General features: G+C 36.8%; 1 protein-coding gene and 1 pseudogene across 6 annotated transcripts in view; both read right to left on the reverse strand.

The window, feature by feature from the left end:
* TBC1D5 (TBC1 domain family member 5) overlaps positions 1-14069 on the reverse strand; it is a 554967-nt gene that overhangs the window by 266348 nt on the left and 274550 nt on the right. The gene's annotated exons all lie outside the window — the stretch shown is intronic.
* Positions 294-1821, reverse strand: LOC106003829 (annotated as a pseudogene).

Here is a 14069-nt window from a genome sequence, read left to right on the forward strand (position 1 = left end):
AATGATTTAATGGCCACATTTAATTCTTGACATAATATTTAGAAGTTACTACTTGGGGTGCCTGGGTGGCTCAGTGAGTTAAGCCTCTGCCTTCAGCCCAGGTCGTGATCTCAGGGTCCTGGGATCGAGCCCCACATCAGGCTCTCTGCTCAGCAGAGAGCCTGCTTCCCCTCTGTCTCTGTCTGCCTCTCTGCCTACTTGTGATCTCTCTATCAAATGAATGAGTAAAATCTTTGAGAAAAAAAAAAAAGTTACTACTTTATTTTTTATCTCCAAAAATGTTTAGTAGCATGATCAAAAACATGTTTTGAATAATGACAAAATTTCTAAACATGAAAGAGTGTCAGTGGCTCTACCTTATAACCAAATATTTGCAAGTGAATGGACAGCTTTATTGCCAATCTTCCTTTCATCAAAAACAATACATATTTATTGGTTCCATGTGAAGCTGTGACCATTGCTTTGACTGGGAATGAATCCTTACGGCAATTAAGTATAAAAAATATCTTCCATAATTAGAATGTGACTTGTATTACTGAGTAAAGAGTTGATAAAAACCCTCAAAAAGTTGGGTTTTTGTTTTGTAAAAATATTCCTTTTATACACTACAAAGAAATAATTAGTAGTTTGGCTATTTAAATCACTACATGATATAGCAATGGTAGTTCCCAAAGGTCCCCTCTTCACATAATCACAAAAACAGACCCTCTTCTGGAGTGTACATTTTTGGGGTAGGCTCTGAGGACTTGAGCCTCCAAGTATTTATACTGGTTTAAAAACAGTAGTAGTAGTCATTACACATGTCGTCTTCACACAGGTATGGCAGTCTGGTGAAAGCTCTGGTAACAAAACCAGCTTTTCTGAAAACTTCAAGCAAGCTACTGACTTGTTCATCCCAATTCTATCTCTTGGTTTCTAAAATTTCTGAAGGTCCCTCCCACTTGCCACCTATGTTTTCCACATAGGGATGAAAGGGTAAAACCCGAACAAGGATGACCCTGTCTCTCATTGCTTCCAAGACATTTCTGGTATCTTTCAACACAGTCAGGGGCTGATCCAGCACATTTAAGCAACTTATATCATAGTGGAACCCTGTATTCTGCTATTCATTTATACCAAGAACTCTGTATTTCTTTTTCTGAAGCTGCCATATCATAGTTTCAGAGAACTCAGTAGCATATATTTCTTCAAAATGAGGGTTCATGATTTTTCTGACTTCATCTCCAGCACCTAAATCAATAGGCTTTCCAAGCTAGATTAATAATGTAGTCTCTGAAACTGACTGGTGAAAATGCAAACACTGAGCCTCCTCCTAGCAACACAGCGATAGATATTCTAGACATAAACAGCCTAAAAACAGATGACCCTAGAGTGACATAACTGGACAAATAGTCTGATTTCTCAATGCTGTTAAGGACATCTGTGTTCCCTGATTAAGATAACTCTAAACAAAGAGAGCCTGGAGTGATTCACATTTCTCTCTGTTGCACACTTACTAATTACTGGTGGTTCTCCTTCCTACTGGCCTCAGCCCTGCCAGCCTGTCAGGACCACTTCTCATGTTCACATACATGGAGTGGAGAGGCTGCCTCCACAGCATCCACATCCTCCACGCAAAGCAAACAGATGCCAGGCTCAGGCCCAGCCTGCCAACAGTTTTACCAAGGGCCATGTCCACTTACGTGGCTCATCACCAGTGTTGGAATGAGGAGGAAGCGGTACCACTGCTCAGGAGCTACTACATTCAACTTGTCCATCCAGCCCCTTCAGGGCCAAGACAGGGGGTCAAAATTATTATTTTAAATAATATAAAGTCAGATGTAAAAAACAAATATATAGAAACTTCTAAATAAATAATATTTCAAATGGATAATTTTAAGAAGGTAGTATTTTTGTTATTCCTATTAAATCATTAATAGAATAATTTTCAAGAAGAAAGAAGAGTGACATCAGTGGAGTGGCAGACTATACAACTCCAAACTCATCCTCCCAAAGAAACACTGAAAACAAGCAATAACTGTCAGAACCAACTTTGCAGTGATTCTGGAAGACAATCCAAGATTTACAAAAACCAAATGAACAATGAATGAAGAAAGAGACTTCTTGAAGGCTTTGTGGTATTGTTACTTGCCATTAACCTACTCCTACCTTGGTACACTGCAGTCCTTTTTATTTTTTTTTTAAATTTTATTTATTTATTTGACAGAGGGAGATCATAAGTAGGCAGAGAGGAAGGAAAGCAGGCTCCCTGCTGAGCAAAGAGCCCGATGTGGGGCTCGACCCAAGACCCTGGGATCATGACCTGAGCCAAAGGCAGAGGCTTTCACCCACTGAGCCACGCAGGTGCCCTGGAACACAGCAGTCTTGAAGAGGGATGCAGTTTCCAGTGTGGGAGACCAGTACTTGGTTCTGGAGGGAGCAAAGCAGACCACATTTGCAAAATATTATGTGACTCTATTCTAACTTACTTAGGAGCTACCTGAAGGACTAACAGAGAACATTCATCTCTTTTTTGTCTAATTCAAAAAGAGTGGTAGGCATTGCTCTTGAACACACTGCAAGCTAAATTAACAGGCAGACACATAGGGCAAAGGTTACAACTAAAATATTAAAAAGGCCACCTAATGCCTGGGAGCAAGAGTTGGTGAGAGTTTCCTTGGGAAATTAAGACTTTCAAAAGCACCCATGTATATCGGAAAACGTACATGCCCAGTGCAAGCAGAAGATCAAAACCTTCCACCCGAAGCTGATCACTAAGATGAATGCAAGCATGGCTAAATGATGAAGGACTGCTGCGGCACAGAACCAATCTGTAAAGAGAAGAAGTTTTAGGTTTTTTGTTTGGTTCTTGTTCTTTTTTATTTAGCTCCTGGCTTTCGAAGAAATACCTGTTAAAACCCTAGCTGAACATAACCTAAGAAATAAAGAGTTCAGTATCTTCATATGTCAAAGAATAAATCTTGGCAGAAATTAAAAAAAAAAAAAAAGACTGGGAAATAAGAGGCTAAAATGTTTAACAATACAGAAAAATTGGCCAGTATTAGGGGCAACTAAATTTCAAGAGTTACCAAATTCTAGTATTCAAATGATCAGTTGTCAACAATAAAAAAGAAAATCACAAAGCACATAATAAAAAACAGGAAACAAGGCTCATTAAAAAATAAATAAATTGATAAAAACTACCCTTGAGAAATCTAGAAATTGGGTTTATCTACAAAGATTTTAACATAACTATCTTAAGGAAGTTTAAAAAGCAAGAAGAAAACATGGAAAAAGAAAGGAAATTTTATAAATAAATGGATAAACAAAATGGGATTACCAATAAAGAGGTGAAAATTATAAAAGGAACAATTTGGGGGACTGAAAAATACAATACCTGAGATGAAAAATTCACTAAAGTGGTTCAACAACAGGTGTGAGCTGGCAGAAGAAAGAGATAGCAAATAAAGATAGGACAATTAAAATTATGGAGTCCAAGAAGCAAAAGGAAAAACAATGAAGAAAAGTGATCAAAACCTAAAGGACCTGTGACAAAAAGCAAGCAAATAAACATGCATTGTGAGAGCCTGAGAAGTGAAAGAGAAAGAAGCAGGAAGTGTATTTGAAGAAATAATGGTCAAAAACTTCCCAAATTTGATGAAAGACATAAATCTACAAACCAATAAGCTCAAAGAACTCTTGATATAATTAACACAAAAACTCACATAAAGATACACAATAAGCAAACTGTTGAACGACAAGGAAAAAATCTTCAAAGAAGCAACAGAAAATATGGTTCATCTCAGATTTCTCACTATGATTAATAGATAATGTCTTTTCACAAAACATACAGGCCAAAAGACAGTGGGATGAAATATATTTAAAATACTTAAAGAAAAAGATGGTCAACAAAATATTTTATATCTGGCCAAACAGATAGTGGGGTGTCTGGGTGGCTCAAGGGGTTAAGCATCTAACACTTGATCTCAGGGTCATGAGTTTGAGCCCTGTATTGGACTCTATGCTGAGCATGGAAAAATTAAAAGTAAAAAATAAAAATAAAGAAAAAAAAAGAAAGAAAGAAAGAAAAGGAAGGGAGGAGGAGGAGGAGGAAGAGAGTTAAGACATTCTCAGAAACACAAAAGCAGAGAGTCTGATACTACTAAATATACTGTAAAAGAAAAGCTAATGGCAATCCTTCAGATTGAAAGGACATCAGACAATAACAAAGCTGTGGGAAGAAAATGATCTCTGATAAACATAAATACTTTAGTATATACAAAGCCAGTATTACTGTATTTAAGGTTTGTACTGAGAAACTTTATTTCCTACAAGATCTGAAACACAAATGCATAAAAAATAATTATAAATCTATGCAACAGAGCAACAATGTATAAAAATGTAACTTGTAACACAATATAAAAAGAGAAGAAGAACACTGCCAGGGAAGATGTTGGAGTAGGAGGACCTCAAGCTCACTCGTCACAAGGATAAAACTAAACAGCAGTCACATCAGTGACTGGTAAAACAAACTCCACAACTAGTTGTAGAGAACAGGCTACATCAAAGAGAGTAGAAGGGGCAGAGACATTGTGAGGAGTTAAACCCCAAATCTCTGGCCAACAAAGGTCGGGAGCCATGGGCACAATAAGGGGGGAGAAACAGAATACCATACTGGAGAGCCTGCAAGAGAAAGACAAATCCTCTAACATTTGCTTTGAAAACCAGAGGGGCCAAATTTCATTACTTCTTATAACCAGTAAGATATAAAGCATTAAACTTTTAAAATCAGCAGGCTCAGTTCTGGGAAAGCCAGGAGAGGGACAGGAAACTGAGTTCTTGCCCTTAAAGAGAGAACACAAGAAACAGCCAGCAAAAATACAGCATAGAATGAGCATTTTGAAAAATACCTATGGCATATCAGAGGGAAAGTTATTCAGAATTCACTGAGAGACTTCTTCAGAAGCAAAGAAACAGGCAAGTACCATTTCTCTAATTCACTAATCAGAATATACACAGGGCCACCTGCAGAAACCAGTGCATTGCCTGCATTCATTACCTAACTGCATACACCATGCTCTGCCCCCTTCAGCTGAGCCTGCCTCAGTCCTGGTGCTTCAGGTCCCCTCCTCCAGAAGACCTGCAAAAATCTTGCCAACATTGTATCTCCCAACTGCACACTTTGCAGGGCCTTCGTCCTTGAGGCAGTGAAGGTCACCTCCCATGGTGGACACCAACACCCTTGTAACTGTACCACTCATCTACGTGCACTCTGAAGAGTATCCTGGCCATCCCCAGTCTCCACAGTGGCTATGTCCCTTGTGGAAGAAGAGGACAAGCACCATCTTGTTAAAGGTGTGTGCCCCACTCATGACTTTCAAGAGCAAGAGATATAACTGGCTTTTCTAACACACAGACAAAATGAAAAGAAAGAGGAATATGTCCCAAATGGAAGACCATGACAAATATCACAGCAAGAGACCTATATGAAACAGAGATAATTAATATGCCAGATAAAGAATTTAAAATAATGATCATAAAGATTCACACTGGACATAAGAAAATAGTGGAAGATATCAGTGAGACCCTTAACAGAGAGATGAAAATGAATCAATCAGAGATGAAAAATTCAATATCTGAAATTAAAAATATACTAGATGAAGTAAACGGTAAACTGGAGGAAGCAGAAGAATGGACCAGTGACCTGGAGGACAGAGTAATAAGAAGCAATCAACCTGAACAGGAGAGACAAAAATCATTTCAAAAATGAAAATAAAATTAGGGAATTCAATGATACTATCAAGCATACTAACATCCACATTACAGGTATCCCAGAAGGAGAAGAGAGAAAAGGGAGCAGAAAATAGATTTGAAGAAATAATAGCTGAAAACTTCTGAATCTGGGGAAGGAAACAAGTTCAGATTCAGAATGCACAGAGATCCCCCAACAACATCAATCAAAAGAACTTCACACCAAGACACATACTAATTAAACTGGCAAAAAGCAGTGATAAAGTAAGAATTTTAAAATCAGCAAGAGGAAATAAAAAGTTACATAAAAGGGAAACCTCATTAAGGATAAAAGTGGATTTTTCAACAGAAACTTTGTAGGCCAGAAGAGCACAGCATGATATATTCAAAAGGCTAAAAGGAAAAATCTGCAGCCAAGAGTATTCTACCCAGCAAGGGCAATGCTAAAAAGAGAAGGAAACATAGAGAATTTCTCAGACAAACAAAAGCCATAGAAGTTCATGATCACTAAATCAGCCCTACAAGAAATGTTAATGGGAACTCTACAGTAGAAAGGAAAGACCATAAGTAAGAGTAAGAAAAGTAGAAAGTACAAAAACAGTAAAAATAGATATAGCTATAAAAATCAGTCAAGGGATTAATAAAATAAAAGGATGCAAAGTATGAGACTATATACCTAAAACACGGAGGGAAAGTTGTAAAGAACAGGTTGAAACTTAAGCAACCTTCAACCCAATATAGACTGCTATATGCAGAAAATGTTATATACAGACATAATGGCACATACAAATTAAAAAACCAGCAATATGTATGCAAAAAATAAAGAGAAAGGAATCCAAGTATCTCACTGAAGAAAGCCAACTTATGATGACAGAAGAGAGAAAGAAAGAAAGAGGACAAACACATACACACACACAAACACACATATACACAAAGGATGTGAAAAGAAGGCTGGGGTAGAAATACTTATATAGGACAAAACTAACTCTGAAACACAGACTAACAAGAGATAATGAAGGACATCATATAATCAGTAAGAGGATAATCCAGCAAGAAGATGTAACAATTTTAAATACACAATTTGGAAGTGTATTTACACTCAATATGGAAGCTCCCAAATGCAACTGTTAGTAAAAAAATATAAAAGAACTCACCTAAAAAAATTTTTTTTAATTTTTTAAAAAAGAACTAATCTGTAATAATACAATAATAATAGGGGATTTTAACACCTCAATTACATCAACGGACAGATCATCCAAATAGAAAATCAACAAGGAAGCAGTGGCTTTGAATGACAAACTGGACCAGATGGATTTAATATATATATTCAGAAAAAACAGCAGAATATATATTTTCTTCACATACATATGGAACATTCTTCAGAACAGATCACATATTAGGTCAGAAAACAAGTCTCAACAATTTCAAAAAGACTTAAGTTATACATCTTAACTAGATGAAAATACAACCACAATAATAACAACAAAAAGAACTATACGCACCTCTAATGAACATAGATGCAAAAATCCTCAACAAAATATTAGCAAACTCAATCCAATAACACATTAAATAAAAGCATCTGCCACAATCAAGTTGGATTTATTCCTGGAATTCAAAGGTATATCAATATTTGCCAATCAATACATCACATCAATAAGAGAACGGATAAAAACCATACGATCATTTCAATAGTTGGAGAAAAAGCATTTGACAAAGAACAACACTGATTCATGATAAAGACCCTCAATGAAGTAGGTTTAGAGGAAACATATCTCAATATAATAAAAGCCATATACACTCACAAACATCAGACTTAATGGTTAGAAACTGAAAGCTTGGGGTGCAAGCCTGGGTGGCTCAGTGGGTTAAGCCTCTGCCTTCGGCTCAGGTTATGATCTCAGCGTCCTGGGATGGAGCCCCGCATCGGGCTCTCTGCTCAGCATGTAGCCTGCTTCCCCCATCTCTCTCTGCCTACCAGACATATATACCACACTGTTCCTGACAAGGACACACAATCTTCTCAAGTGCACCTGGAACATGCACCAGAACAGAACATATGTTCGGTCAGAAAACAAGTCTCAATACAGAAAAAGACTAAAATCATACATATCTTCTTTGAATATAAAGAAATGAAGCTAGAAGTCAACTACAAAAGGAAAACTGGAAATTTTTTAAGTATAAATGCAAATATGTTTGTCTATAGATGGGGAAAAGACAAATAGATAAATATGTGGGTGGAGTCTATATAAACATGGTAGTTTTAACTTTTAAGGGAAAAAAATATGCTACTGATCATCTCTGGTTAAATTTTAAAGTAACTGCCAGAACAAAACACTTGCTGAACTGGTAAAATTAAATTGCCACATTCAGCTTAATGAAATTTTAAAGTACAGGCTTCATAACATCAGGACTAAAAGTCTCAAGCAAGACAAACCTAAGTATATGCTCCACCATTTACTTGCTCTGTTAGTTACCATTCAATATCTCCGTTATCTCATTTGGAACAGGGAAGGTAAAGTTTCCACCACAGAGAGGGTGGTTACAGGGATTAAATAAGAAAACGCAAGTGAAGTGCTTAGTATAGGCATGTAGCATAATGTAATTCCTCAATAAATGTTAGCTATGATTTTTCTGAACATATTAATCCATTTAACATACTGGATACAGTGAAGGAATAACATTAAAAGGCTATTCTATCTAAAGGAAATAATTTTATTTATAATTTAAATAACTGAAAAGTGTAACTCTTCTAGTCATTAAAAAGCATTTCTCATAAATTTGACCATTAACAAAAAACTATTTAATGGGTTATATAACTCTATGCAAGTTCTGTGGTATTCTTTTAATATCTTTCCTGATGATCATCATCATACCAAATACTGAATATGATGATATAGAGTAGAAAAAAATCACAAAATTAAATAAAATTACAGCCTTGAAATGTAGAGCCAAATAATGCATGAACTTAATATATGTTTCCTGAGACTGATAAAATTATACACAGATAAAGAACTAAAACTAAGTCAATCTAGTAATTATTTAAAACTATCTCATATAGGACAGTTTACAATATTACCCATACACCAGAATAAAAAAAGCTTTAAGAAGAATTATTAATGATTCTGCAACTGAATGAAAAGAAGATCTAATTTCAAAGACAGTCACAACTATAACTATCTAACAGTTAACCTGTAATAATACACAAATGCAAATACTTCTATTTATTGTAATTGTTATTTCTGGGCATACTGTTATTTCCCCAGGCATTCCATAGATTTAAATTTGCTTGATGGTGGGGGATGGGTGGGGAAAGCAGACTAGGAATTAGCCAGGAAAACAGAATTCCAATGCAAACTTAATCTCTCTGGATTCTAGAATCCACATCTATAGAAAAAAAAAAAAAAAGGGTGGGGGGTAGGATCGGTTCAGTCTAAACTCATGAACATGATGATCATCCAAATCACCTTGTGACAAGTAAGTAAAAAGAGAGTGTGCATGCATGGGTGTGGTGTGTCTGAGAGACAGCAAAGCTTAGATTGAGATAACGATGGTGGATCTATGATTCCCTACTTATAAATGGTTTTCTAATTATTTTGGTGATCCATGAGTCTTTTTTTTTATTTTTTTTAGTCCAAAATAATAAGCTTCTAGGGTGCTAAAAGTGAGTCTCCTATTGTAGAAGGCAATTTAATTTTCCCCAAACAGGGAGGTATTGAGTATCTTATGTGATATCATTTACTGTGGACTATCATAAACACAAGCTTCAGTCTCATTTTCCAGCAGTAGTAATGGGCTGACTGAGCTATGTCAACACTGTACATTATCTTAATGTGACCAGTAGCACGTAGTGATTACTAGTGAAAGGGTGCACACTGGAGGTGGCAAGCCTGTGTTTGGCCTGTATGGTCCTCCTGCAGACCACCTGGGCTTCAAAAGCACCTTCGTACAAGGGTTACACAATACCAATGCTATTAATTTAGATAAGTACATAGCACATTTATACTAAGTAGATCAACAACAAATTTGAGAAGAGTTTCTTCAGAAGTAAATGGATTAAAAGAGAACATTTAAAAATATTTCTTTAAAGAAAATTAAGGTCAAGGATGATTATCATGTAATTTGTTCTCTGCTACATTTTTTTAAAAAAATTCTAATAATGAATTGGTTTAGACCCTGATCAACTGAAATTTTTAGTTCAGCTACTAAATTCAACAAATGTTTTAACAAAATGTCCCACCGAAACAAAACAAAACAAAACACAATAGCTTCTAAAAGAAATTCTAATTGATACTTAGGTAATTCTAACCCTGATGTTAAATTATGTTAAGTGCCTAAGTGAATATAACAAAAGTAATACACAAATTATTTGCTAAATAAAATGGAATATATCTAGCATTGAAGTCCTATTTCATTTTCTATAAATCTTTCAAATAATAACTATAAAATATTTATATTAATTATTCTTTTTCTTCAATGTATAAAATAAGGAAATGCTTTTCTATACAGAACAGATTCCTTTGGGTACTTCCCATTTTTACTCTTGATTATAATCAATGCTAGATACTTTAAGATTGGTTTAACAGCTAGTGAGTGCAAGACACGCCATAAAATGTAAAGATATCCATTAACCAAAAATGACTAACTTAGCTAATATAAAATACATTTTTTTTGTAAGAAAAATTGAAGTGAGAACTATTTGAAGGCTATAAATTACCATCCATGAGCTAGAGTAAATAATCCTGTTTATGTCCTAAATGACAGCTAACTGAGCAAGTTCGTATATCAAAGATCTACTTAAAAAGTATAATGGGCATATTAACTATAAATCTCAAAGTTCTGATAAAGAATCAAGGGTAAATATTCTAAAACATATCTTTACTCTTACAAATGATATGCTAAAATAAATCACATTAAAATAATGTAATCTCAGGAGACGTGGGTGGCTCAGTCAATTAAGCATCTGCCTTCAGTTCAGATCATGATCTCAGGGTCCTGGGATGGAGCCCTGTGCCTCAGTCTCCCTGCTCAGCAGGGATACTGGAGTCTGGTTCTCCCTCTCCCTCTGCCCGCCATTCCCCCTCTCGTGCTCTCTCTCGGTCAAATAAATAAATAAATTTTTTTGTTTTCAAAAGCATTAACAAATACAGTAATCTAAAATCCTCAAGCATAAATCAAAATTTTTTTTAATATTTACCATTTACTATAAAGATTCAAAACAGAGCGCCTGGGTGGCTCAATGGGTTAAAGTCTCTGCCTTCAGCTCCGGTCATGATCCTGGGGTCCTGGGATCGAGCCCCACATCAGGCTCTCTGCCTATCAGGAATCCTGCTTCCCCTCCTCTCTCTCTGCCTGCCTCTCTGCCTACTTGTGATTTCTGTCTGTCAAATAAATAAATAAAATTGTTAAAAAAATAAAAAAATAAAGATTCAAAACATTGACCCATAAAAATGTTTTATTTTATAAGTTATATTTGTTATGACATTAAAGAATTATACCAAAATCTGATTTTTAAAGAGAAATAAATCCATAAGCTGATCTCTATTTATAATTTTATGATAAAGTATCATTAAACCTGACAATAACAAGAAATAAGTAAAAGAAAAAATGTCTTCTTAAAATTTGCTAGGAAATGTGCAATATACGAAATTCAACTGTCCTTTTACAGAACAAAAAGTATCATTCAAAGTAGTTATTTATTGAGTATTTTATCCAAACATATTTAGGTATCTAGACAAATTGTTTAATTAATAAATGCATTTACTGATTCAAACTTCCATTCATGCATCTGGATCATGTGATAGTTTTTCTTCTTATTTATTCTTTCAACAATTATGTGTTGAGTCTTCCTACATTTTAGCACTAGTTATCAGTAGTAAGCAAAAATTCAAAACTCATCCCTGACTTCCTAAATGTTTGTTCCAAGTTCAGCAGAGGAGTGAGAATGCCAAAGCAATGTACAATGACAATTTAGAAAAACAATATAAAGTTACGTATTCCACTATATAATAACATAGGAGAGAGGAGAAGCCACTAACCAAAAAGAGGATGAAAAGTACTCTGCTAGAGATCAGCACATGCCAGGATTCTGTGAAGCTCATGTCAGGGATTTGGGTCAAGATGAAATAGGAAGGCAGTGAAAGAAATGTAAGGAAAAGCAGAACATGATAAAGTTTGAAACTTTAAAAAGATCACTTGAGGGGAGGAGTCAAGATGGCGGAGAAGTAGAAGGCTGAGACTACCTCAGCTAGCAGGAGATCAGCTAGATAGCTTATCTAAAGATTGCAAACACCTGCAAATCCAACGGGAGATCGAAGAGAAGAACAGCAATTCTGGAAACAGAAAAACAACCACTTTCTGAAAGGTAGGACTGGCGGAGATGTGAATCCAAAGCGACGGGAAGATAGACCCCGGGGGGAGGGGCCGGCTCCCAGCAAGCGGCGGAGCAACAGGAGCACAAAATCAGGACTTTTGAAAGTCTGTTCCACTGAGGGACATCGCTCCAGAGGCTAAACCGGGGCGAAGCCCACGCAAGGTCAGCGTGGCCTCAGGTCCCGCAGGGTGACAGAAGGATCAGGATGTCTGAGTGTCGCAGAGCTTCTGGGTATTGGAACGGGGAAGCCGGCTACAGAGACAGAGCCGACAGTAAGCTCACAGCTTGCTGTTACCTTGAACCAGCCACAGCCTGAGTGAGCTCAGAGCGCAGCCGGAGGTCAGGCAGAAAGGAGTAACTGGGCGCTGTTCTCTGAGGGCACACTGAGGAGTGGGGCACCAGGCTCTCGGCTCCGCCGGGCTGGAGACCAGGAGGCTGCCATTTGTATTCCCGACCTCCGGAACTCTACGGAAAGCGCTCAGGGAACAAAAGCTTCTGAAAGCAAACTGGAGCGGACTACTCAGCCTGGGCCCCTGGTAAGGGCGGTGCAATTCCGCCTGGGGCAAAGACACTTGAGAATCACTACACCAGGCCTTCTCCCCCAGAAGATCAACAAGAAATCCAGCCAAGACCAAGTTTACCTACCACGGAGTGCGGTTTCAATACCAAGGAGAGCAGCAGAATTCCACAGGAGGAGAAAGCAAAGCATGGAACTCATGGCTTTCTCCCTGTGATTTTTTTAGTCTTGCAGTTAATTTAATTTTTTTCTTTTTCATTTTTTTTTCTTGCCTTCTGCTAAATTTTTTTTAACTTTTACCCTTTTCTTTTTTAACGTTTTTTAACTAGTTTATCTAATATATATTTTTTCTTTTTTATATTTTTCTTTATTTGTTTTCTTTTTTTAAAATTCTTTTTTTTTTTCTTTCTTCCTTTTTGAACCTCTTTTTATCCCCTATCTCCCCCCTCACAATTTGGGATCTCTTCTGATTTGGTTAAAGCATATTTTCCTGGGCTTGTTGCCACCCTTTTAGTATTTTACTTGCACCTTCATATACTCTTATCTGGACAAAATGACAAGGCGGAAAAATTCACCACAAAAAAAAGAACAAGAGGCAGCACCGAAGGCTAGGGACCTAATCAATACAGACATTGGTAATATGTCAGATCTAGAGTTCAGAATGACAATTCTCAATGTTCTAGCCGGGCTCGAAAAAGGCATGGAAGATATTAGAGAAACCCTCTCGGGAGATATAAAAGCCAATTCTGGAGAAATAAAAGAACTAAAATCTAACCAAGTTGAAATCAAAAAAGCTATTAATGAGGTGCAATCAAAAATGGAGGCTCTCACTGCTAGGATAAATGAGGCAGAAGAAAGAATTAGTGATATAGAAGACCAAATGACAGAGAATAAAGAAGCTGAGCAAAAGAGGGACAAACAGCTCCTGGACCACGAGGGGAGAATTCGAGAGATGAGTGACACCATAAGACGAAACAGCATTAGAATAATTGGGATTCCAGAAGAAGAAGAAAGAGAGAGGGGAGCAGAAGGTATACTGGAGAGAATTATTGGGGAGAATTTCCCCAATATGGCAAAGGGAACGAGCATCAAAATTCAGGAGATTCAGAGAATGCCCCTCAAAAATCAACAAGAATAGGCCCACACCCAGTCACCTAATAGTAAAAGTTACAAGTCTCAGTGGCAAAGAGAAAAATCCTGAAAACAGCCCAGGAAAAGAAGTCTGTAACATACAATGGCAAACATATTAGATTGGCAGCTGACTTATCCACAGAGACCTGGCAGGCCAGAAAGAGCTGGCATGATATTTTCAGAGCACTAAATGAGAAAAACATGCAGCCAAGAATACTATATCCAGCTAGGCTATCATTGAAAATAGAAGGAGAGATTAAAAGCTTCCAGGACAAACAAAAACTGAAAGAATTTGCAAACACCAAACCACCTCTACAGGAA

This window comes from Mustela putorius, unplaced genomic scaffold (genome assembly GCF_011764305.1).
Source record: "Mustela putorius furo isolate JIRA1106 unplaced genomic scaffold, ASM1176430v1.1 tig00003834_pilon_pilon_pilon, whole genome shotgun sequence".
NCBI classification, from domain to species: Eukaryota; Metazoa; Chordata; class Mammalia; order Carnivora; family Mustelidae; genus Mustela; species Mustela putorius.